We start from the raw sequence: 24,453 nt of genomic DNA on the forward strand, positions 1-24,453 counted from the left end.
GCAACATAATAATAGAGAAAACAAAGCACCATCACAATAAACTAGCTAGTCATAGATATCAATATTTACTAAATAATAAACGATATTGTGCAGCACGCAAGATAGACAGCGCACAGTGTGCTTTGAGGCAGCAGCCAAGAAAGCTTTAGTCCGCGTCTGTGAATACCCATGTGTGCATACCTGTGTGGATCAGCATGCTTGCATTCCAAAGGTTTCTCCATGTAATGATCTGCTAGGGAGTGTGGGGGGGCCACAGCCCCGTCCTCCAGGGTGTGAAGCAGGTATGGAGGAGATCAAAACTCCAGACATCCAGAGGCCCCCAGAACACAAGAGACCATGGAAGACCAACAGAGGGGCAGCCGCGCCACTGTTCCAGTAAGAGCTGAGGAGAGTTCCAGATGAGGGCTCACTCAGCAGCCGCGGAGCAGAAGTCAGGGGGAGTTGCAGTGACGCGCCCGTGAGCTCCGCCGGCCCCCAGCTGTGCCTGAGTGACCGAGCCCCAGGCCGAGAGGCCGGGGGCACCCCACCTCCAAAGGGGCCCGAGCGAGCCCCAGGCCCCGACAAGCGGCCGCCAAGGAGTGAGCCGGTGTGTACCCGGACGCCCACCCCCAGACACAAAGAACCACCAACACACCGACACCTGAGGGAGTCCGCCACCGGCAGGGGAAGTGGTGGTGGGTGGAGATAGGCCTCCAAACCTTGGAGGGCCTGAGGTGTCCACAGAGAGGTGGCGTCTGATACCCAACCTGACATATAGACACAGACATACAGGCACACACAGACACAAACATCCATTCCCACCCTCATGCTCTCATATGCACTCACTCCACACTCAACCAACGTGGAGACAGACATAAAGAGACGCTGTACACACAATCACACTCCCCAAGCGTACTCTACAAACCGGGTCTAGGTACCCTTGCCCCTGGAGGGGGGAATTGCACCCAGACCCAGGTGGTGTTACCCTTTTCCCTGCGGTGGGGAGAGGCAGACCACCCCGACTCCGCAGCAGCAGGGAGGCCCCACACCCCAGACCGCAGTCGGACGGCCAACTCCTCCTACTAGCCCTCCCGCTCCAGCAGGCCGCAGAGAATGGGGGTGGGAGAAGACTCCAAACCTCCCTCCACCCGCTCATTGTAGTGTTGATGCATATGTGTTCTAAGGTGCAATTAAAACCCAGGAGGGCATGGAGCTACCTGCCAGAGAGCAGCAGGTAAGCGCATGGTCCCTCCTGCTAGCCCTCAATGACTAAGTGTATTTAAAATTGAGAGGTGGGCAACGACGTCAGGGGTGAGGTGTACACCCTGATGGTGATTTGGACTCCGTGATTGTGCCCACCCCCAAGATCCTATATGTATGTGTAATGAGAGTGTGAATAATGTGAATGTCTAAGTTGTGGGTTAAAATTGAGGCAGAGGCAGCCAGAAGGGGACAGGGGGGGGGGGGGTAGCCTCCTCTGCACCCTGGTGACATACCCCTACTCCAAGGCCCTGCATGTGTGGGTGGTTGTGGAGGAGCGGGAAGAGGGAGGCAGCTGGAGATGGGGAGGGAAGGAAGGGAGGGGCAGGTAACCCCTCCCTGGGGCCAGCTCCCCCGCTGACCCCAGTAGGCACCCCCACCCTCCGCGACCCGCCAGGGAAGGGGGGCCCAGGCCCATCAGACCGGGGCCCAGTGCAGTAGCGCCCCCCGGCTCCACAGAGCCCTGGACAGTCCACCCAACCCCACCACAGAGAAAACTGCACCCACCCCACCATCCACACATCTTCCAGACTACATAAGACGGTAAACGCCCAGGCTGAGATATTCCTCCACCTCTCCTGTATCTCCCCCTCCTGCAGAGAGTTCCTGAAGAGAAGAAAGCTCCTGCAAGATGTGACCATCCCCCCCACCAGTTGAAGAGCCCCCCAGGCGGCTCGACGCACCGGCGGCACCCTGCTCCAGGGCCGGGCCCCCATGCACCCACCCGCCCACAACCCCGGCAACACACCAACCAGGACCCAAGCCCCCGAGGCCCGGCCCGGGCCCCAGCCCAGAGACGGAGCGCCCCCAGAACCTCACGCCCATCCCGGACCCACCCAGGGGCAGCCAGGCTACCAGGTCAGTAACCCACGTCCGTCAGCACAGACCCTCCCCTAGCCCCGCTGCACGCAGCCGCGAGGAAACAGTCACCTGAGAGCCAACAGAGCCCCCAACCGGACGTGACCTGCACGGTGGAGACGCCTGAACTCGTGAATCTTCTGAAAGCTCCTGAAAAGCTTCTGAGCAGAATGGCGACCAGTGTCTCTTTTGAGGTTTTTATCTACCTGCAGGCGCATGTGACTGCAGGGTGCTGGGGAGGAGTACAGAGAAAAGGTGTGTTGTGGATGGGGTACAGATTTCAGGCTTTCAGGTTCTCACATCCCAAGATTGCAGTGCAACAAGGATAACGTTGCAACCTCAAATTCTTTTCTGCTCGTCATACAATAAAAACACTTCAGCATTGTTTTAACTTGCTGTTGTCCTGTTTGGCATTTGTGTGAAGTTCTGTCACACTTCACAAATGAACTCAGAATGAGTGTCGCAGTGTTGGGATGACCTTAAACTTTGGCAAAATCCTTACGGAAACTGAAGAAATTCCTTCAAGCAGTTTGAAAGATGCCTTGTTCATGAGAGCAGGGACAGACAAAACATAATATCTACTCTAGGTCTGCTCCAGCAGAGACACGTAACAGTCATTAACAATAACAACAGTAATATTGCTACAGCCTTGTTAAACTATCATCTGTCCCAGTGTTATATCTTATATCATCCAAGATGGCGCCGAGTATGGCAGCCTCGTCGCGAGCTCCCCCAAGCAACAGCTTTTTTCTGTGTTTAATTTTACTTTTCCTTCATTTTTTCGCGAGTAGCACATGTCTCCTTGTGTACGACCGCCAAACCTTACTGGACATAAAAGACGGTCTTTCTTATAACTTTCCGGAGTTCAAGTTTTGCAACATGGACGCTCCGTTTGCAGACCCCCCATTCATCTCACCTGAGACGCCTTTGTTCTCTGGTCCTGGAGGCCGCAAACGCCGACGCAGAGGGAGAAGATCTGGCGTTCTGGTTCGACTGAGACGGCGCACTAACAGACCACCGTTACCCAGTTTATTACTGGCTAATATGCAGTCTCTGGAGAACAAGCTGTGCGAGCTTCGGGCACGGATCTCATTCCAGCGAGAGATGCGGGACTGCTGCGTGATCTGCCTCACAGAAACCTGGCTATCGGACAAGGTACCGGACTCCGCAATACAACTACCGGGGTTCTCCGTGCATCGCGCGGACAGGTCACAGGATCTTACTGGGAAAAGCAGAGGCGGTGGTGTGTGTTTCATGATCAACAACAGCTGGTGTGATTATGCGAACGTGCACCCGGTCAAATCCTTCTGCTCACCGGACCTGGAGTACCTGATGATTAAGTGCCGGCCATTCTGGCTACCGAGGGAATTTACAGCAGTGATTATTACGGCTGTTTACATTCCCCCACAAGCCAACACTGACCCTGCACTCAGGGAACTGCACAGCGCGATCAACAGCGAGGAAACCGCACACCCAGAGGCAGCGTTTATCACAGCCGGAGACTTTAATGAGGGAAACCTGAAGAAAGTCTCACCAAAACTCCATCAACACATCCATTTTAACACCCGTGGAGACCGGCTACTCGACCACTGCTACACCTCTTTCCGGGATGCGTACAAAGCCCTCCCCCGCGCCCCATTCGGCCAATCAGATCACTGCTCCATCCTGCTCCTGCCCGCCTACAGGCAGAAGCTGAAACAGGAAGCTCCAACCCGGAGGGCGGTGCACTGTTGGACGGACCAATCGGAGTCTGCTCTGCGGGACTGTTTTGATCACGCGGACTGGGAAATGTTTCACGTGGCTGCTAGGGACATTGATGAGTACACAGACTCAGTCTGTGGATTTATCAGGAAATGCGTGGAAGATGTCGTCCCATCCAGAACAGTCAAATCCTTCCCAAATCAAAAACCCTGGATTAACGGAGATGTTCGCGCGGCACGGAACACCGCCTTTGCCTCCGCGAACACATCGGACTACAAACACGCACATTACCAACTCCGGAAGACGATCAAAGCAGCCAAACGTGAGTACAGGGACAGGGTGGAGCAACAGTTTGACAACCCTCGGAGTATGTGGCAGGGACTAAACACGATCGCAGATTTTAGAGGGAAAACCAGCACACCGCAGACCACGGCCTCTCTGTGTGAGGATCTAAACGTATTCTACGCTAGATTCGACACGGCGAACACCATGAGACCGGACAGTGTGCGCACCGCGGATGACGTCAGTGCGCACACTGTGTCTGAGGAGGATGTGCGGAGGTGCTTCAGGAAGGTGAACACGCGCAAAGCTACTGGTCCGGACGGGATTCCCGGCCGCGTCCTCAGGTCATGCGCGGCTCAGCTGGCTGGAGTGTTCATGCACATCTTCAACCTTTCCCTCTCTCTGTCTGTAGTCCCAGCCTGCTTCAAAATGGCCACCATCGTCCCTGTACCCAAATCCTCCACCATCTCCTCATTGAACGACTGGCGACCTGTAGCCCTGACCCCCATCATGAGCAAATGCTTCGAGAAGCTGGTCAGGGACTTCATCTGCTCTGCACTACCCGACTCACTGGACCCTCTACAGTTTGCATACCGCCACAACAGGTCCACTGATGATGCCATAGCCCTGACACTACACACTGCCCTGTCACACCTGGAGAAGAGAGACACGTATGTGAGGATGCTGTTTGTAGATTACAGCTCAGCATTCAATACCATCGTTCCCTCGAAGCTGGACAGGAAACTGCAGGATCTAGGACTGAGCAGCTCCCTCTGCAGCTGGATCCTTAGCTTCCTGTCTGACAGACGCCAGGTGGTCAGACTGGGCAGCATCACCTCATCCCCCATCACACTGAACACTGGTGCTCCACAGGGGTGTGTACTGAGCCCTCTCCTGTACTCACTCTACACCTACGACTGCACAGCCACTAACAGCTCCAACATCATTGTGAAGTTTGCGGACGACACTACAGTGGTGGGTCTTATCACCAACGGTGATGAGACAGCTTACAGGGAGGAGGTCAGCGCCCTGACCCACTGGTGTCAAGACAACCATCTCACCCTCAACATCGCAAAGACAAAGGAGTTGATAGTGGACTTCCGGAGGTGCAGAGAAGTACACACCCCCATCACCATCAGCGGCGCTGCTGTGGAGAGACTGAGCAGCTTCCGGTTCCTTGGAGTACATCTGGCTGAGGATCTTACGTGGTCAGTACACACAAACAAAACAGTGAAGAAGGCGCAGCAGCGCCTCTTCTTTCTCAGGAGACTGAAAAGATTCGGCATGAGCCCCCGCATCCTCAGGACCTTCTATCACTGTGCCATTGAGAGCATCTTCACTGGATGCATCACCACCTGGTATGGCAACAGCACCGCCTACAACTGCAAAGCTCTCCAGCGAGTAGTGCGGTGCTCTGAACGGATAATTGGAGGTGAGCTTCCCTCCCTCCAAGACATCTACAGGAAGCGCTGCCTGAGGAAAGCGGGGAGGATCATCAAGGACTCCAGTCACCCCAGCATAAACTGTTCAGACTGCTTCCATCAGGAAGGAGGTTCTGCAGCATCCGGTCCCGTACCAGCAGACTGAGAGACAGCTTCAGCTCAGGTGGGGTGGCTGTAGCTCAGGTGGTAGAGCAGGTCATCTACTGATCGGAAGGTTGGTGGTTCGATTCCCGGCTTCCCCTAGTCTGCATGCCAAATATCCTTGGGCAAGATACTAACCCGAAATTGCTCTCCGATGCATTCATGTATGAATGTGTGTGAATGTCAGTTGTGCTTGTGTGAATGGGTGAATGCACAAGTTGTGTAAAGTGCTTTGAGTGCTCAGAAGAGTGGAAAAGCGCTATATAAGAACTAGTCCATTTACCATTTCTGCCATCAGACTGCTGAACACGTCATAGACACCTCAGCTTCACTACTGGAACTTTAACATTATGCACTCCATACTGTACAGTAATGCCACTGTTTTGCACATGTCTCACTCTGTATATTTTATTTTATATATTTTATTTATTGTTTACTCTATTTAATTTGTAAAATATGTGTACACACACACACACACGTAGAAAAATATTTAGTATACACATCCAGGAATGCATATACTATTATATATTGTACATATATTTATTAGTTTCAGATGTAGCCATTCTTGTATTTTGCTTGTTTACATTATTGTATTTTGCACAACTCTGTTGCTTGTGAAGCTCGCACACAAGAATTTCACTCGCATGTGCTGTACCAATGTACCTGCACATGTGATGTGACAATAAAAGTGATTTGATTTGATTTGATTTGAAATCAGACCTTCAAAAACCTTCCGATAGGCTGATACAACACAAGTATGCCACCGTCTCCACCTTATTGGTCAGAAAGTTTTTCTTCCCAGTTGTAGCTGAACAAACAGAACCCATTCACTTACAATGCATTCAAGCTTGACAACACAATAATACACTTTAGTGAAGTTTCATAAAAGTGCTCATACTTACAGCATGTTACAGTTGTCATGTTACTGATGAGGGTTAAGCTCTATGTTTTTAACATTGTAATCAGATCTGCCAGGTTGGTGCTTAGACATATACCGGTGTCCACTACACCCAGCCTCCTGACTCTTTCTTTACTGCCAGCTGTCGAGAATCTGATGCCTCAGCAAATACTGAATAAATTTCGGTGCCACCGCTGCTGTCCACATTCATGCTCCCGTCAGGGTAAACCATAGTTTCCCAAACTTTCCATGTATTTTAAACTTGAGAATCCAAGTGAAGCCAAGATGTTTGCTGACTATTAGTCTTGTTTATGAAGTAGACAAACGAATTTTGTGTAGAAAGGATGAGGGCTCAGTGTGCGCGTGAGGAAAGCTTGCACGAGAGGAAATCTCCACTGGGACATGGAAAACTACCACATACTGACCTAAAGAGCAACGAGTACAGAGGGAGAAACAGCAGGAAGTGCAGCTTAACCACAGATTTGTAGCCACTCTTGCAGTTTAAACCAAAGACCAACAGAGAGTTGCACTAGGGCCAAAGTAGCAGGATCATTTTCTGTATTTGACTTTTGGTTATATGCACATGTGACCTGATGGGGACTGCAGATGTGCAGTATCTGCACCTTATATTTATATTTTATTTTATATTATATTTTTCTCTAACATCCATAAACATGCACACTCTGGTAAAACTAATTAAAGTTAAATACTTCTTTGTAAGATGTTTAATAAAGAATGATAAAATGGAAAAGTGCCATGTGTGTAGCTAAAAATAAGCCCCAGAGCGAACGGCAAGGCTGCAGTCTGGGAACCGGCGGGGCGGTCACCGCTGGGATGTGCTTATCAGAGTGTGGAAAGTTGTGGACTTTAAAGTGTTGAACTTTGATGGATAACCAGTCGTGTCTCAGATCAAACGTGCAGAATAAAATCTTTGCCATAACTGTTGGCATGAGAGTGATGCTCATTATCCCTTCTGGCAACATTTTGAATAGCACCATCTGGTCAAGCAAGGCCATGTGACACACTGAGCTCGTGATACTGGTTTTGGGCGGCAGTGATACGGACACTACTGGACTGAAACTGGTTTGAGAGTCTGCTAAAACGACAGCATGTAAGGACACAATGACTGTGTTTTAGTAAGTGTTTACCTGTTTTAATAAATGTACTTAAGAACTGCTGAGACCGTTTATAAACCATATAAACCTGTGTTTAAATTTCAAGAAAAGAATGATGCATTTGCATTTCTGTATTAATAGTTGGAACCGAGGAGGAAATATGAATGCAGCTGCATCGTTTTTTGCATTCATGATGTCGTTTTATTCAAATCAGTTTGTGTTAAATGCCCCAGACAACAAATCTGTTGTCGGTTTAATTTCAGAAAGGATGGCGCCACATCATGTGATCATTACAGCATATGTACAGATCTAAATGCATTTCATGTCCTATTATAGTTTTATTCACTTCAGATTAGCATCAAAGTTGTAGCCGCGTCTTTGCCCATTATGAGCCATAAAGTTGGACACTGTTGGAGACTGTTCTGCTGGTGATAAATGAAACGAGACGATCGTTTAAAAGGATTTTATTTTGAAATCTAACACCCATGTAGAGCTAACATTGATCGTAATAACATCGTAATAACATCGTAATAACATCGTAATAACATCGTAATAACATCGTAATAACATCGTAATAACATCGTAATAACATCGTAATAACATCGTAATAACATCGTAATAACATCTTTACAGTTTGTGTAAACCCAACAGAAACCATGTTGTCCCAAAACGCTGCGTTTGTGTCCCATATGTAACACCGTGTATTATCCAACTTATTTCACATGGTTTAACTTGAACTTTAAAAACTACAATAAAGTTTTGCTGTATTACCAGTAACAAATCTTTTATATACACATTAGCTTGTTTAAAAAAAACTGACTGAATTACCTCTAAACTGGTTCTAGGCTTTGTCACACTGGTCACACTGGTGCGTGTCCATGGTCAGTAAGTGTAGGGTTGACTTAAGCTCGAGTTTGTGTAAACTGAACTGCTGCACCGATCAGCGTCTGTTGGCGTGTTTCTGGGGTCGCTGGCTGGAGGCTTTCCCAGAAAGGTCACATGCGGCACCAGCTTGTGTGTCTCCAAGCTCGACTTCAAAGCAAAAGCCCTCCCACATTGGTCACACTTGTGTGCTTTAACTCCACTGTGGACCAGTTTGTGTCTCTTTAAGTTGCTCTTATAATTAAAAGCCTTTCCGCACTCCTCACATGTGTGGGGTTTTTCTCCGCTGTGGACCATCTCATGGATTTTTAAGTAGCTCATCTGAGTAAAAGCCTTCTCACACTGGCTACATGCGTATGGTTTGACTCCTCTGTGCAGGCGCTGATGAGTTCTCAAGTTGCTCATCAAACTAAATGTCTTTCCACACTGGTGGCACATGTGTGGTTTGACGCCGCTGTGGCTGAGGTGATGTGTTTTTAAGTTGCCTTTCCAAGTAAAAGTCTTTCCACACTGGTCACAACTGAAGGGCTTTTCCCCACTGTGGATGCGCTGGTGTCTTCTGAGGTGACACGGGGCATGAAACTTCTTGTTACACTGATCACACCTGTAGTGCTCAAGTAAGTTTGCACTTGAGTGAGCATCTTCAGCCAACTGAGAGCACTGAGGTGTTGGGCTCTCTTTGGCGTCTTGTTCCTACAGCAACAAAGACACAGGCAGGGAGTCAGAAGCTTAATAAGTGTTTGAGTTAAATCTTGTTTTGTCGTGCCGGCCTCTCTGCTTCGATAAGAAACATGTTTGTTGGATGATGCCCGTAATAGTAACCTGTTGTGTTGTAAATTGTTTGGATGCGTTTTGGAAAAGAAAGACTGTATTATTGCATAAAATACATTTAAACAAGTGCATCGCTGATTGCATCTAGTGGACATCGGTTCTACCAGCTGATTGCCCTGCTCAGTCTTTACGCCCGACCCAACGAGGGACAATCAAATGCAGAGGGGACAGTGCGACTTCACCCGTGCACTTGCACCTCTTGCACACAGTCCTCATTTACAAAGTGGAAATAAGGAAAGGTCTAAGAGGTTGAAGCCTTCGTCTTTCCATTTACTATTTTCTTTTCTTAACATGCATTTAGTTTCTCATGTTCTGGAAAACTGTAAATAATTACTAAAGGGTGGTAGTTAACAATAATCATAATGATATAATGACAATAAATGATGATCATTCATGAAAGTTGTACTGATAGACTTTTCACGTTTCCTAAAAGCAGCTCGGCCTTGGTTTGCACGGCACTTCCACACTGTAAACCCCAACAGTCTACCTGACTTATAAAGTTTGTGGATATAACAATTAAAATTCCTCACAAAGTTGAAACAACTTAAAACTTTTCTGTTCGGTTAACGATTCAAACAGTTATAATTGTACATGGCTTAGAAGTTAAGAGTAAATACTGCTTTCTTAATTATGATTTTTGAGTAAATGTTTTTTTCCGAGCTCCGCATGTGGACGTCATGACGTCATGACGTCTTCTCTCTAACCTGAACGACGTTGACAGAAAATTCTGTTCAATATGGCTGCCCTTCTCGAGCGACTGGAGAACACATTTGGAGAAACTTGTAAGTAAAACGGAACCTTCGTTATGTTTATTTTTTCCGTAAAAAAGCAAGTATATTAATATGTTGCAGCCAATAACTTGTTTTCGAATGCGCTGTTGTGTTAAAAAGCACAGACCCAGGTGGTGAATAGTTGTTCGCGGTTGTTCGCGCTCTTTTTCAAACATAGATTATGTCGTCAGTTTTACAGTTTTAACCGATTAAAACACAGTTTTACGAAGAATCACACATAAAGAAAGGGTCTTAGTGATATTTTAACGACCCCTTGCCAACGCAAGAAAGTTGGTGTTTTTACAACAGCAGCCTCATTGTTCGGCAGGTTTTTTTTTTTTTTCTTCTCATTAGCATCATTCAAAAGTGACTTAGCTAGCAGTGGCAACTTCTATCTAAAACAATTGAAATATAGCAAGGTGTTGTATATTTAGTGTGCTGATAAGGTTTTCAATATTTTTATTTTTTCTTCCAAGGCTGAAGGCCAAAGACAAAAAGACAGAAGAAAAAAAAATTCAGACTGCAATTAATTTCAGGTGGAGACAGTAAACACAGGTGAGTTGAAAGATCTATTGAAGAAACCATTCATTAAGTCCCTTAAGGTGAAGATTTCATATATTGATAATGATAAAATTAACACAAATTAAAAGTTTCACTGATAAACACACAATTTTTCCTTGCTTTGAACCCCATGTTCTATATAGATCACAGCTCTGATCTGGAGAACACTATTTTAAAATACTGTGTAGGGTTTTTGTCAAATGATTAAGAAACATACTCTCTGTCACAAGAGACAGAAAGGTTGTGTCTTAAAAGAAAAGTCTCCAAAATTTAGTAGAGTCTGATGTCATGCAGTTTCATAAACATGTATTCTCCCCAAAGAATGACACCTGAAAACTTTGCGTTAAATGAACTTTTCTTTTCCCTTTTTAGGAGGCGCCTGATATCAACATGAAACGCACTGCAGTACTTCGTGCCCTTCCTGTATACCTGCGGGAGGAGGACCCAGAATTCTTTTAGACATGTAATGTAAGTGTATTTTTGCATTACTTAAATTCTGCCAGTAAGATAAAATGCTATGGATTTTTTTAAATACAATTTAATACCCTAGCAGCTACCAAATTGTACAAACAAAATACCCTCTCTGTAGAAAACCAACACACACACAGGTCAGGAGCAGGGCACAGGCGTATCACAGCACTATGGCTATGCTGCAGGTGGCCCAAAAACCAGGCTGAAGTCAAGATTTAGTTTCTTTTTGAGATAAAGTCATGAAATAAAAAATTACTTTTTTTTTTTTAGAAAAATAATAAAAATACAAATTATGTAATGCAAGAAGCTAACACGTTAATGTACATTTTTCAAAAAAAAGTAGAGTACCCTAACTCGTTACAAAGTAACCCACTACACTGCTGAATGTTTTGCTAGATTACAGGTCATGCTTGTCACATTCTCTCAAACCAACCTTACTTATTTAATTGGGGCGATCGTGGCTCAAGAGTTGGGAGTTCGCCTTGTAATCAGAAGGTTGCCGGTTCGAGCCCTGGCTCCGACAGTCTCGGTCGTTGTGTCCTTGGGCAAGACACTTCACCCGTTGCCTACTGGTGGTGGTCAGAGGGCCCGGTGGCGCCAGTGTCCGGCAGCCTCGCCTCTGTCAGTGCGCCCCAGGGTGGCTGTGGCTACAATGTAGCTGCCATCACCAGTGTGTGAATGGGTGTGAATGTCTGGATGACTGAATGTGTAAAGCACTATACAAATACAGGCCATTTACCATTGATACTGTGTCTATTCCAGGCGGACGCATTGGATGAGTCGACCCTCATTGACACTCCAGTTGCCCTTCTCACAGTGGTTACCGACGGCGCTTCCCAGTCCAGTCCATTTTACTTCCTCAAGCATGGCTGTTTTGGTGAAAGGCGACTAGGTGATGCGTGATATTCCCAGATTTGCAAATGCATTTGCTTTATTGTTTGGCTTGATCTATGCTCTGCATTTAGACTACCCCAGGAAGCTGGTTCACACATTTGCCTTAGTCCAAAATATCTTCATGGGGCTTGATGACGGCAAACCCCTGAAACCCCTGCCTACATGCTCTTAAGGAATATAAGGCAATGTTTGTTAGGACACGCACTCTGTTACTGAGCACTTTGTTTGAAGCACTTTAAGCACTTTAAGTTTACTACAGGCTTTGGGTGGATTTAACTCCATCAGTTTACCTAATTTTCCTATACTTGACTGCCTTATCTGGTTATTTGGAAGCTGATCGTCTTTGTACCCATTTTAAAAAATTGTTTTTCATTTCTATTTAAAAAAAAAAGTGATTAGTATTTGACTTTTTGTTTTGCATTTTTGTGTATTTTGAGAAAGATGCAATTAGGACTGATGTCGTCCTTTGTGAGTTTATAAAAAGATAAAAGATAAATGTTCTACACAGAATTTATAATGCTCACTTTTTGGTGCCGATGTCCATGTTAGTTGTTTTATAAAAACATTTGTGATGTTTTTAAATTTTCATGAAAAAATGTTAAATAAACAAAATGTAAAGTAACTGAATTTCTGTACTTTTTTTTAGTAGTCTACACTCACAACATAAATATCTTTTAATTAATAATCAGATAATTTGAGTTTAGGTTGTAATATAATTGCATTGTGTTGCATCAAAATAATAAACTACAAGAAACACAAAAATATTGAAATTAAAGTATACAGTCTTTGAGTAAAGCTCAATTAATAAAATATAATTTAAAATTTTTAGGTTAACAATAAATACAAATTTTGAGTACCCCATACTTAGAAGATATGAGTTTTTGTACTTAAATCTTTTGAGGTAATCAGTTTCCACAAAAGTTTTAAGTTCAGTCAACTTGTTCGGGTTTACAGTGCAGATGTGTTTATAAACTACGAACAATTTCACGTATAAAAGTCTGTAAAATGTTCGGACTCATGATTTATAAAAACGATGTTTTTCTCACCGTGTGTGAAGAAAACATTTTCTTCTTTCCAAGATGGCCGACTACGTTCCTCCGTCAGACTGCTCGACCCACCAACACCTGCCAGGAAAGAGCTTTATTAGGCTCCGGAGCCGAAATGCACATTAAAGTCACTTTACATCCAGATGACTTAGACCGTCCTAAGATAATAAACTTTTAGCCTGGTCTAGATTAAACTGAGCTGATGGCAAGACGGAGGATCAGAGGACTTGAAGCTTTAAATAATCCCTCAAGGAGACAGGTCTAACCTTTCCTTTGAAATATCTCTGAGGTAGCATGGACAACATACACGTGCAGATGAGAAATGACACCCTGATTCAATCATTCCCTCTCTGTAAACACTTTAACTGGGAAGCCAAGCTAAAGGTTAAATGATCAGCGGCTGTAGGTTTAGCTGTGCTCGTATGCCCGGACAATACAAATATATAAATAAAGAACTGCACACAAACACAATTACACTACTTGATCTGTTACAATCGAGCGACATTACTTGTCAGCATCTGGAATCATGGAACTCTTTGGTCACGGTGAAGGAACAGTGTGCAGGGCTGTTTTTAAAATGAGGTTTTTCACCAAGCATCCTGATGGGCTCTTCCCAAGAGTTAGTGGACAGATTGGAGGTCATGTTCCCAACAAGCAGCAACTGGTGCCGAGGATGAAAGGAACCATGAATGTGCTCAAAGCTAGATTGCGAAACCGCGATATCAGAAACACATCCTGCATGTGCTGAACTTGCTTTCTAGCAAAGCACCCTGGTTTGCAGTGTCCCAGGTGTAGGCCAGCACTGAGGATTGTTCTCCAGTCACTGTACACACAGTTTAAGGGAGGACAGCAGTTCCTACTTTGAAGGTAAACCTTAAATGATCAGCAGCCATGAGTTTAGTTGTGCTCGTACAAGTTATTGTCTCCAGTGTCTCTGCGGGTCCCTAACACTCCCTCACAAACACACCTGAGCTGGGAACATACCTGAGGGAGAGCAGCAGATGACAGCATGCAGGAGACAACAAACTAATCTAAACATATAAAACAACTCCAACCAACATCAGCTTGGTGGTTACCTTTGGAGGAGCCCAGCCCATGAGCTGTGCTGTGATGACTTATGGTGAACAGGTGTGCCAACAACTAAGAGCCGAGACAGAGCCTCTTAAAGCTGTAGGACAAAAAACAGCACGTCCAGAGCACCTGAAGGCCAGAAGGTGGCAGCAGCAAACGGGTGTCAGGTACAATCTTCAGCTTCCATAGTATCTACAGATCATACACTCCTCCCTTTGCTCAGTGTTTTCACCTTCAGCACATAAAGGTGAACTTCAACCACACCAACAGACTGGAATATGTTCACCCACACAGACCTGGACCAGTACGCCTCATCTGTACTGGATTACATCTCCAAAACCACAGACAGTGTCACCACCTGACAGTGGGCAGGGATAGCTCAGTAGGTAGAGTGGTGGCACCATGATCGGAAGGTCGGTGGTTCGACTCCACTGAACGGCTACCCTGAGGTACCCCTGAGCAAGGTACCGTCCCTACACACTGCTCCCCGGGCGCTGCATTGGTGGCTGCCCACTGCTTCACTGGGTGAATGGGTTAAATGCAGAGGAACTATATCCCTACGGGGACTAACATGCACACTTTACTTTACACCCAGAAACGGATCACCATGTACCCCAACCAGAAGCCTTGGATGAACCGGGATCTTTGTCTCTTCCTGAAGGCCCGCAACACCGCCTTTAGGTCAGGAGATGCACACGCCTACAGCACAGCCAGGGCTAATCTAAAGAAGGGCATCAAAAAAGCCAAACACCATTACAAAAAGAAGGTAGAAGAACACTTCTCCAACTCCAACCCCCGACGCATGTGGCAAGGACTCCAGACCATCACAGACTACAGGACCACCAAACCCTCCCCCGCATCCTCTGATGTCTCCTTCCTCAATGAGCTCAACAACTTTTATGCTCGTTTTGAGCGAGGGAACCCCACAACCACGACCAAAGCAGACCACCAACCTCTGACTCTCTCCCCCACCGATGTAGGAGCGGTGCTGAGCAGGATCAGTGTCCACAAGGCTGCAGGTCCTGATGGCATCCCCGGGCCTGTTCTCAGAGCGTGTTCTGGGGAGCTTGCAGGAGTGCTCACAGACATATTCAATCTGTCCTTGGCCCACGCTGTGGTACCGGCCTGCTTCAAATCCACCTCCATCGTCCCGACACCCAAAAACTCCAACCCATCTTGCCTCAATGACTACCGCCCAGTAGCACTCACCCCCATCATCACTAAGTGCTTAGAGCAGCTGGTCCTAGCACACTTCAAATCCTGTCTCCCCCCCACCCTGGACCCCCACCAATTCGCATACCGCCAGAACAGGAGCACAGAGGATGCAGTCTCCATCGCACTGCACTCTGTCTGTCTCACACCTGGACAACAACAACACCTACGCCAGAATGCTGTTTATAGACTTCAGTTCAGCATTCAATACAATCCACCCCTCACAACTCATCAGGACACTGACAGACCTGGGCATCAGTTCCCTCATCTGCAAATGGTTACTGGACTTCCTGACCAACCGCCCCCAACATGTCCGGCTGGATAACCGCTGCTCATCTACCATCACAATGAACACCGGTGTACCACAAGGCTGTGTGATGAGCCCTTTCCTCTACTCCCTCTTCACCCACGACTGCAGACCTGCTGATGGTTCCAACACCATCATTAAGTTTGCAGATGACATCACGGTGATTGGCCTCATCAGTGCTTTGAGCGCTCAGATGAGTAGAAACGCGCTACATAAGAACCAGTCCATTTACCATTTGGGTAATAAAATTGCAGGTAACATTTCCAAGGCAGGTAGGAAAAAAATGAGCTGCTATCAGTGTATGTTTGTTTTAAGGTGAGGTGCCACGAACCCGCATGTAGGGAGATGTAACCTCGTACCTCAGAAGTGTCGATATGGGTGTATTTCCATCTGTACAGCAGTATTTAGTACATCCTGGTACTTGGCAGGATGTGCAGGAGGCAGAGAAAGAGCATAAGCTTTCAGCACCTGTTAGAAATGTCACTTTCCCACATAAGAAATAAAAGGTGCTCCACAATAGTGCTGCAATTGAATATATTTTGCAATGAATTGAAGCCCATGTCAGTATTCATAGAAGAAATTGTATATGAATGCACAGCTTCCTTACATGTGCATTTGTTTCATTTGCAGATCACGCCAGACAGCTCACAAAGTCCATGATGAGGAAGCCAACCATAGACAAGCTGGCGGCTAACAGAGAGGCTGATGTCAATAACTTTGTCAAGTTCATCACCAAGGACTCTATTCAGAAGTCCCTGGGGATGTATCTGGAGATGCTTAAGAGAAGAAAGGCTTAGAGAGGGGAAACATGTTTGCACACTTTGTAGCACCAGCTACAGATGTGATCTGACATCAGGCAGTGAGCAGTCTACATGTTTGGGGGATAAAACCCAGCATTTACCCCTCAAGGTGTTAATAAAAACACTCGAGGTTAGGGTGTGACTTTTTGTTTTGGTTTGAAGAGCCGTACACTCGGGCAACCTGCCGAGCCTTCTCCATCACTCAGCATTACCTGCGGTATGCTTACGCGAGCAAACTGCTAATTGTTGCAAAAGAGTCTCACATATGAAGAACTAACAGCAAATCTGACCTTTAGTGCATCTAAATGTGGCAAAGCCTTTGTCATCTCTAACAAATGTTTGGTTTTTACTGTGAAATATCCAAATAAATGTCTGGATTCATACATTAAATGGATTAAAGCGTGTGGTTCTCATTCATTATCTCTGTAACTCAGACGTCTCTACATTCAAATGACAGTTGAGAATGTTAAAAATTCAGCGGACAACCAAATCAAAATGAATCTTGCATTCTTATAACAAGGAGCATTTTTCATTCTTTGTATGTTTGTGTTTTGGACAATTGAATCAATATACGACACTTCAAAAGGACCTGAGTGTCAGCGCAACACAATCGGCTAAACTTCAGGTGTGCAGTGTCTCCACACTTTTCACTGTCACGTCCTGTGTGTGACAGACATGAATGACCTCTGCTGTGGTGCTCCCTGTTTTCTTTGAGCACTACATTTACACATTTAAGAGTATTACCCTCAAATGTGTTTGGATTTGTCAATGTGTGAGTCGTCTACTAAGCCTAAAGCTACAAGTCACTAATGTGACTCCTGGAAAAGTAAATGTTCTTTCATGTAAAGAGATGAAATCAGCACGTGTATTCACTTTAATATTACATCCTCGGGGGGGAGGCTAAGTATTTTGCAGCAGCTTGGTATTGAACTGCAAACCTTCCAATTAGTAGAACTGAACTACAGCAACCCCAACTCAACTGTTCAGCCAGGACAAGCAGTGCTTGTCTAGTCAGTTATACCAAAGCATAAGTGATGTGCTTCTACATCACTGCCATCTTGAGGCTGCAGTCAGCTATCGTCTCTCCAAGCACACTTCTCTTGGACGCTATTAGAAACTCTAGTGTCTCTATTTCCCAGGCGTCTTTAGCTTTTTGTATGCAGACAACCTGATTTTCCATTTCAGTGTTTAAAAATCACAGGTTAACATATGTGGTGAACACATTTCAGCTTTACAGGAGTAACTGAAGATGACTGAAAATAATCTTTAATGAATACATTGTTTCTTCTTTTGTGTAGGGGAGACCGGGGATAGTTGTAACGTGGGTCAGTTGTAACACTTCCAGTTTCTCCAATCAGGGCTAAGTTTCAAATGATGTGACTCATCCTGTGCATGCCCAACTCAGTTCTGCTATCACATGTGAAAAATCAGCACATTTTGTCAAACACAGACAATTTAACACGAAAAAAAGTCATTTGTATGCCAAAAAGTACGTTTTTCTACTTTATTTCAATTTCTAATAGCATTATCTGCTTTGCAGTTAAACTCATCAAACTTAAATTATGTTATTTGTATGTCTATGGGGATATATTCTGTGTAGGTCTTTAGTGCTAATGTTTTAGCCGTTGGCTGTAATGTTAGCTAGTTCATGGCTATAGGAGTCTGGGTCAGTTGTAACAGCTACAGTCGGGGTCAGTTGTAACAATAACGCAGATGTTACAACTTACCACACTATTACTTTAACTTATATTAAACAAGTTGGGGCAACGACATCAGCAGAGAGAGGTTCACTGGTCGCATTTGTATATGTGGTTAATGCCATTGGCAACACAATTCCTCCACTGTTTGTGTTCCCACACATACATTATGCAGACCACTGTGTCAGAGATGGACCAGTAGGAAGTACTGGTAGTGGAAATAAATCAGGATGGGTGCAAGAAACAGATTTCCTCATTGTAATGGTGGGCGGTAATAACCAGTCCTCATGAAGAACAGTGCTCTTTAATGAATTCAGCACAGACTAACATCCAAGGGATAGCAGTGACACACATCGGCTATCAGCTAGCCACCTAACTGTATTCTATCTCTTTCTATTCTCTAAACCTTTTCCGGCTCCGCTTTACCTCTTATTTTGCGACACCACCCTCTAGTGGTGCAATATGATATAAACATTACGGAACACAACATCTCCTCTCTCTTTATAAAACGAGTTCACCAAATAGCATAGTACAGAAATAAAGTAATTCACTGTTTAGCAAACCAAACATACACTGGTGAACTTAAATGTCGCAATAGTTATAACATCAGAATACTACAGCTAGAAAAGCTAAATAAGCCTGACATTGTAAAATGAAAAGAAATTATTCCCGTTTTTCCATTACAATATTTTTCTCTAGTGCATTGGTGACAGGAAATCAGTTCTTCTTAAACCCAAAATAGAACAAGTAATGACATTTCTCTAATGTCCTTTTCAAGCAACCTATTATGGTACAATATAGTCTTTGTGCCAACGAGGCTTGTACTTGACGCGTGGCAGTCTTCTAGCAGTAGGTGAGCCAGTCTGGGTGTGGTGCAACCTAGCAGTGTCAGCGTTCTTTTCAGTCACTGGGCGACAGCGTGCTAGATGAGTGGCATTCCAAATCTTCCCATCACTCAGCAAGAAGGCATTCGAGCCTGTGGCTTTTGTTACTGTTACAGGAGGGGTAAATCTGGGATGTCCTTTAGGGACATGGTGGGGTTTCCTTATCCTCACACTCTCTCCTGGTAGAAAAGAAGGTTTCCGTGCGTGACGCCTACCATCAGTGTAACGTTGCATTTTCAACTGATATTTCTGAACTGAGCGACGTGCAACGTCATCCAGTGGAGACACAGCAGGAGGCAAAGGGAGGACATCCAGTTTAAATCAAATCAAATCACTTTTATTGTCACATCACATGTGCAGGTACATTGGTACAGCACATGTGAGTGAAATTCTTGTGTGCGAGCTTCACAAGCAACAGAGTTGTGCAAAATACAATAATGTAAACAAGCAAAATACAAGAATGGCTACATCTGAAACTAATAAATATATGTACAATATATAATAGTATATGCATTTCTGGATGTGTATACTAAATATTTTTCTACGTGTGTGTGTGTGTGTGTGTGTGTGTGTGTGTGTGTGTGTGTGTACACATATTTTACAAATTAAATAGAGTAAACAATAAATAAAATATATAAAATAAATAAAATAAAATAAAGTACACATCTTCCTGCCATACAGGAGTTCATAGGGAGCGAGGGAAGTAGTTGCATGCTGTGTTGCACGGTAAACTTGAAGCCAATCCAGCACAGTCGCCTTCCATGGTTTCGACTGCTGGATTGCTGTCTGGATACAGGTGTGGAGAGCACGATGAAACCGTTCGATTGCTCCGTTTGAAGCTGAGTAGTAGACAGATGTTCTGCTGTGGGAGATGCCTCTATCCTGGAGGAATGAGGTGAACATTACAGAGGTGAACTGTGTACCATTGTCAGTCACGATGTTCTCTGGGTTGCCATGACGACTAAAGACAGATGAGAGAAACTGAATGACATCATCAGTAGTAGCAGAAGGTGAAAAGGCAAGCTCAGGCCATTTGGAGTAGTAGTCAGTCAATGTTATGACATATCTACAAGCAGGTATAGCAGTATCAAAAGGCCCAACAATGTCAAGACCAAATTTTTTCCACGGTCCATCAGGCAGTGGGACGGGTTGGAGAGGAGCAGGGTTAGTATGTGCAGTTTTGTCATTGGACTGACAGAGGAGGCATGAGGTTATGGCAGACTGAACTTGTGAGTCCATTTTTGGCCACCAGTAGAGGTCTCGTAGTCTTTGTTTTGTGCGCACAATCCCTTGATGACTTTCATGTGCCAGTGCAATCAGTTTAAGTCTCACTGAAAGTGGTGCAATGAGCCTTGAGCCTCTGAGAACATAATCACTTAGGGTTGAAAGTTCATTACGGATTTTGTAGTAAGGTGCAAGCGTGACATCAAGTGCTTTGATTGAGGCAGGCCAGTCGCTTTGTATTTGTGAACGCAAAGCAACCAGTTCAGGGCAAGTTGAACAGGCAGAGTCAAAGTCCGCAACAGGAAGAGAGGACATGGCAGCAGAAACTTGGGCTACCATTTCATGATCTGCATCTGATGTAGGATGGGAAGAAACAGGCAGGGGCAGGCGAGAGAGACAGTCAGCTGTATAGTTCTGAGAACCTGGGCGGTAAATAACATCATAGTCAAAACACAGGAGGCGGGCAGACCAGCGGGCGATGCGCATTCCAGCCCTATTAATCCCTTTGGTGCTCAGCAGTGTTGTCAGAGCTTGGTGGTCTGTCCGCAGAGTAAAACGTCGGCCCCACAAATACGTTCTCCATTTCTCTGCAGCCCACACACAAGCATAAGCTTCTTTTTCAACAGTTGAGTACTTTTGTTCTGTTGCAGACAGTGTGCGGGAAGCAAACGCCACAGGTTTTTCTGTGGCATCAGGTTGCACTTGAGCAAATACAGCACCAAGCCCATAGTCACTTGCATCAGTAGAGATCACGACACGCAAGGCAGGGTCAAACAGTGCCAGGAGTTTTTTTACTTCTTCAAAGCTCGCTTGTGCATCTAAAGTCCATGTGAAGGTGTTCTTGTCATTAGCACAGGCAGGCATAGGGGCTACAACAGTTGCAAAGTTTGGCAAGAACTTGGAGTACCATGACACCAAGCCCAGGAAGGATCTCAGAGCAACAGCATCAGATGGGGGAGGGGCTCTCAAAACAGCATCAATATGCTCCTCATCAGGAAGAATGCCATCAGCAGTGACAACATGACCTAGGAAGCGTAGCGATGTCTTCCTAAAATGGCATTTGTTTTCGTTAAGCACAAGTCCAGCATCTTTGAGCTTCTGCAGGACAGTGCTAAGGTTTTGGTCATGCTCAGCTGCACTTTTACTGTAGACAATAAGGTCATCCAGGTAGTTTTGGACACCTGGGAGGTTTTTAAGAATTTCAGCCATCATTTTCTGAAAAGCTGAGGGGGCAGAGGCCAGTCCATAAGGTACTCTACAGAATCTGAAGAGTCCATCATGTGTAATGAATGCTGTCAAATCTCTGCTATCTTCATGCAGGGGCAGCTGGTAGTATGCATTTGCAAGATCAATTGTAGAAAACACTTTTGCACCCTGTAAGCTGGCAAACAATTCATCCACATGTGGTAAGGGGTAGCAATCAGTGATCACAGCTTTGTTTGGTTCACGGAGGTCTGCACACAGCCTTATTCCACCAGTTTTCCGTCCTGTCACAACAATTGGGGATACCCATGGTGATGCATCAATCCGTTCAATGACACCAGCTTTGAGTAAACGATCCAGTTCTGCTGAAACTGAAGCCCTCACAGCAAACGGGAGACGTCGCAGCTTCTGACGCACAGGTTTGACTGTTGGGTCAACTTTCACTTTATGCACAAAGGCACGCACACAGCCAATATCTGGGGCAGCAGGGATGCAAGAAGCAGGTGATGGGTTTGTAGACATCACAGAAGCAGTAGGATCAGTACATGGAGGTAGAACAGTATTGCCTGCAATGCTGACATTCAGCGCTTCCATCAGATCTCTTCCAAGAAGAGGAGTTCCTTTTCTTACAACAAAGAACACAGCTGAGGCAGATGCATTTCCTCTGCTCACTGTGACTTGCAGGCAGCCTAACACAGGGATTGTTTTCTTTGTGTATGTAACTAGTTGAAGGTCAGGTGGTTTTAGTGGCGTACCACTGAAGTGCTCTTCGTAGATGTGGTTAGGCAGGATAGAAACTGCAGAACCTGTGTCCACAATCAGTTCAATATCCTTAGCTGATGACGTAGGTGTGCTCACATTTATGCTGCATTGCAATCCTTTTGATGCATGAGAAGGATCTAGTAAGTAAGTAAGTAAGTAAAATTTATTTATATAGCACTTTTTTAAGACAAAACGCTGTTACAAAGTGCTTCACAAGAAAACATGTCAAACAAACAATATAGCAACATAAAGAAAGTATAAAAGCATATCAAAAAAGCAATAGTACAATATAAATATAAAATAAAACAACATGTTACGCATTAACATTTCCCAAATGCCTGTCTAAACAGATGAGTTTTAAGCTGTTTTTTGAAAGAAGCCATTGTATCGATGGTGCGTAGTGGGGGGGGTAAACCATTCCACAGTATAGGAGCCAGGGTTTGAAATGCGTGATCCCCCTTTGTTTTCAGACGAGTCCGTGGGATAGATAGACGACCGCTATCAGTGGATCTAAGAGTTCGCTTTGGAGAATAGGGCTGGAGAAGCTCCGAGATATAGATGGGGGCCCCACCTTGTAGAGACATAAACGTAAAGGTGAGGATTTTGAACTTATATCTATACTCAACCGGAAGCCAATGCAGGGATTTTAGTATAGGAGTGATATGGGAAAATTTATTGCTATGGGTCAAAAGCCTTGCTGCAGCATTCTGAACCGCTTGGAGCCGATTTAGTGAGGCCTTAGATACGCAGGAAAAGAGTGCATTACAATAATCCAGCCGGGAGGAGATAAAGGCGTGGACAAGCATCTCCAGTTCGGTTGTGGAGACAATAGTCCTGAGTTTGGCAATATTTCTTAAGTGAAAAAATCTGTTAAGTAAAGGACTGTGAGTTTTGGTAAATGGACTTCCCGTACATCTCTTGTCTTGGATGAGCAGCAGACACGAGCAAAATGTCCAATTTTATGACACAGTTTACTAGTAGCTTTGGCAGCAGGACACTGACGAAAGTTGGCTAAATGACTGTTTGAACCACATCTAAAACAGTTCTTAGATGTTTTTGTTGCATGAGATGGCTTTGCAGGGTGAGCATTGTACTTATGTTTCCTCTGCATGGAGTGCGAGTGAGACTGCACAGCTTGGACTGGAGTACTGCTGTCTGCAGCTATGGATTTAGCTTGTTGGACTGCAGATTCCATTTGTGTTGCCAGTGTAACAGCTTTATCTAGTGTCAAATCAGGTTCAAGCAAGAGGCTTTCTCTTATGCTGGGGCTAGACACATGTTCAACTAGCTGATCACGGATCATTTCTTCTGTCCTGTCATCAAACTCACATTTAGAAGCAAGGTCACGCAAGCTGGCCACATACTGGATAACAGTCTCATGTGAAGCTTGTGTTCGCTGTCTGAAAGCATGTCTTTCCACAACAACATTTACCTTGGGTGAAAAGTATTGTTCTAGGGCAGTAACAGCAGAGGCAAAAGTGTCACCTGTATTTGGCAGTGAGTAGAAAATCCTTTGTCCCTCAGTTCCTAAGCAGTGAAGTAAAGTAGCTCTTCTTCATGCTTCAGGCCAAGCATTCCCTGTTGCATTGATCACAAGCAAATAATTGTTGAACATACGCATCCACATGTTGAATGGCAAAAGAGGGTCTCCAGGGCAAGGCAAAAACATCGGTGGCGGATGGACGTTTGCAGTCATGATGACTCGGCAAAAAAACTCAAAGCAGAGAAAAAAAACACGCAGGGTTACTCGTCGCCAAAATGTAATGGTGGGCGGTAATAACCAGTCCTCATGAAGAACAGTGCTCTTTAATGAATTCAGCACAGACTAACATCCAAGGGATAGCAGTGACACACATCGGCTATCAGCTAGCCACCTAACTGTATTCTATCTCTTTCTATTCTCTAAACCTTTTCCGGCTCCGCTTTACCTCTTATTTTGCGACACCACCCTCTAGTGGTGCAATATGATATAAACATTACGGAACACAACACTCATCTTTCTGAAGCACTTTGCAAACCACACCAAGGTAAGCCATGAAAAAAAGTAATGGAATTGCGATGCTGGTGCACAGCTACATTTTTTCAGCTTCATTGTTATGTTCAAAGTTGGTGCAAGAGTTGTAGGTTATAATGCCCACTGAGCCAATGAGGCCAAACTCAAG

At 45.2% G+C, this 24,453-nt stretch overlaps 2 long non-coding RNA genes across 2 annotated transcripts; one reads left to right on the top strand and one right to left on the bottom strand.

Moving 5' to 3' along the window:
* Positions 1-8,124: 8,124 nt before the first annotated feature.
* On the bottom strand, positions 8,125-14,255 carry LOC143418301 (uncharacterized). Its single transcript, XR_013098233.1, has 3 exons — positions 14,116-14,255; positions 13,132-13,209; positions 8,125-9,251 (listed from the first exon to the last, which is right to left on the bottom strand). It is a non-coding gene; the product is annotated as an uncharacterized LOC143418301 (long non-coding RNA).
* LOC106675832 (uncharacterized) lies at positions 9,872-12,707 on the top strand. The gene is made up of 4 exons (XR_001342102.4): positions 9,872-10,171; positions 10,636-10,714; positions 11,093-11,188; positions 11,954-12,707. It is a non-coding gene; the product is annotated as an uncharacterized LOC106675832 (long non-coding RNA).
* Positions 14,256-24,453: the final 10,198 nt, after the last annotated feature.

This window comes from Maylandia zebra, linkage group LG4 (genome assembly GCF_041146795.1).
Source record: "Maylandia zebra isolate NMK-2024a linkage group LG4, Mzebra_GT3a, whole genome shotgun sequence".
Lineage (NCBI taxonomy): Eukaryota > Metazoa > Chordata > Actinopteri > Cichliformes > Cichlidae > Maylandia > Maylandia zebra.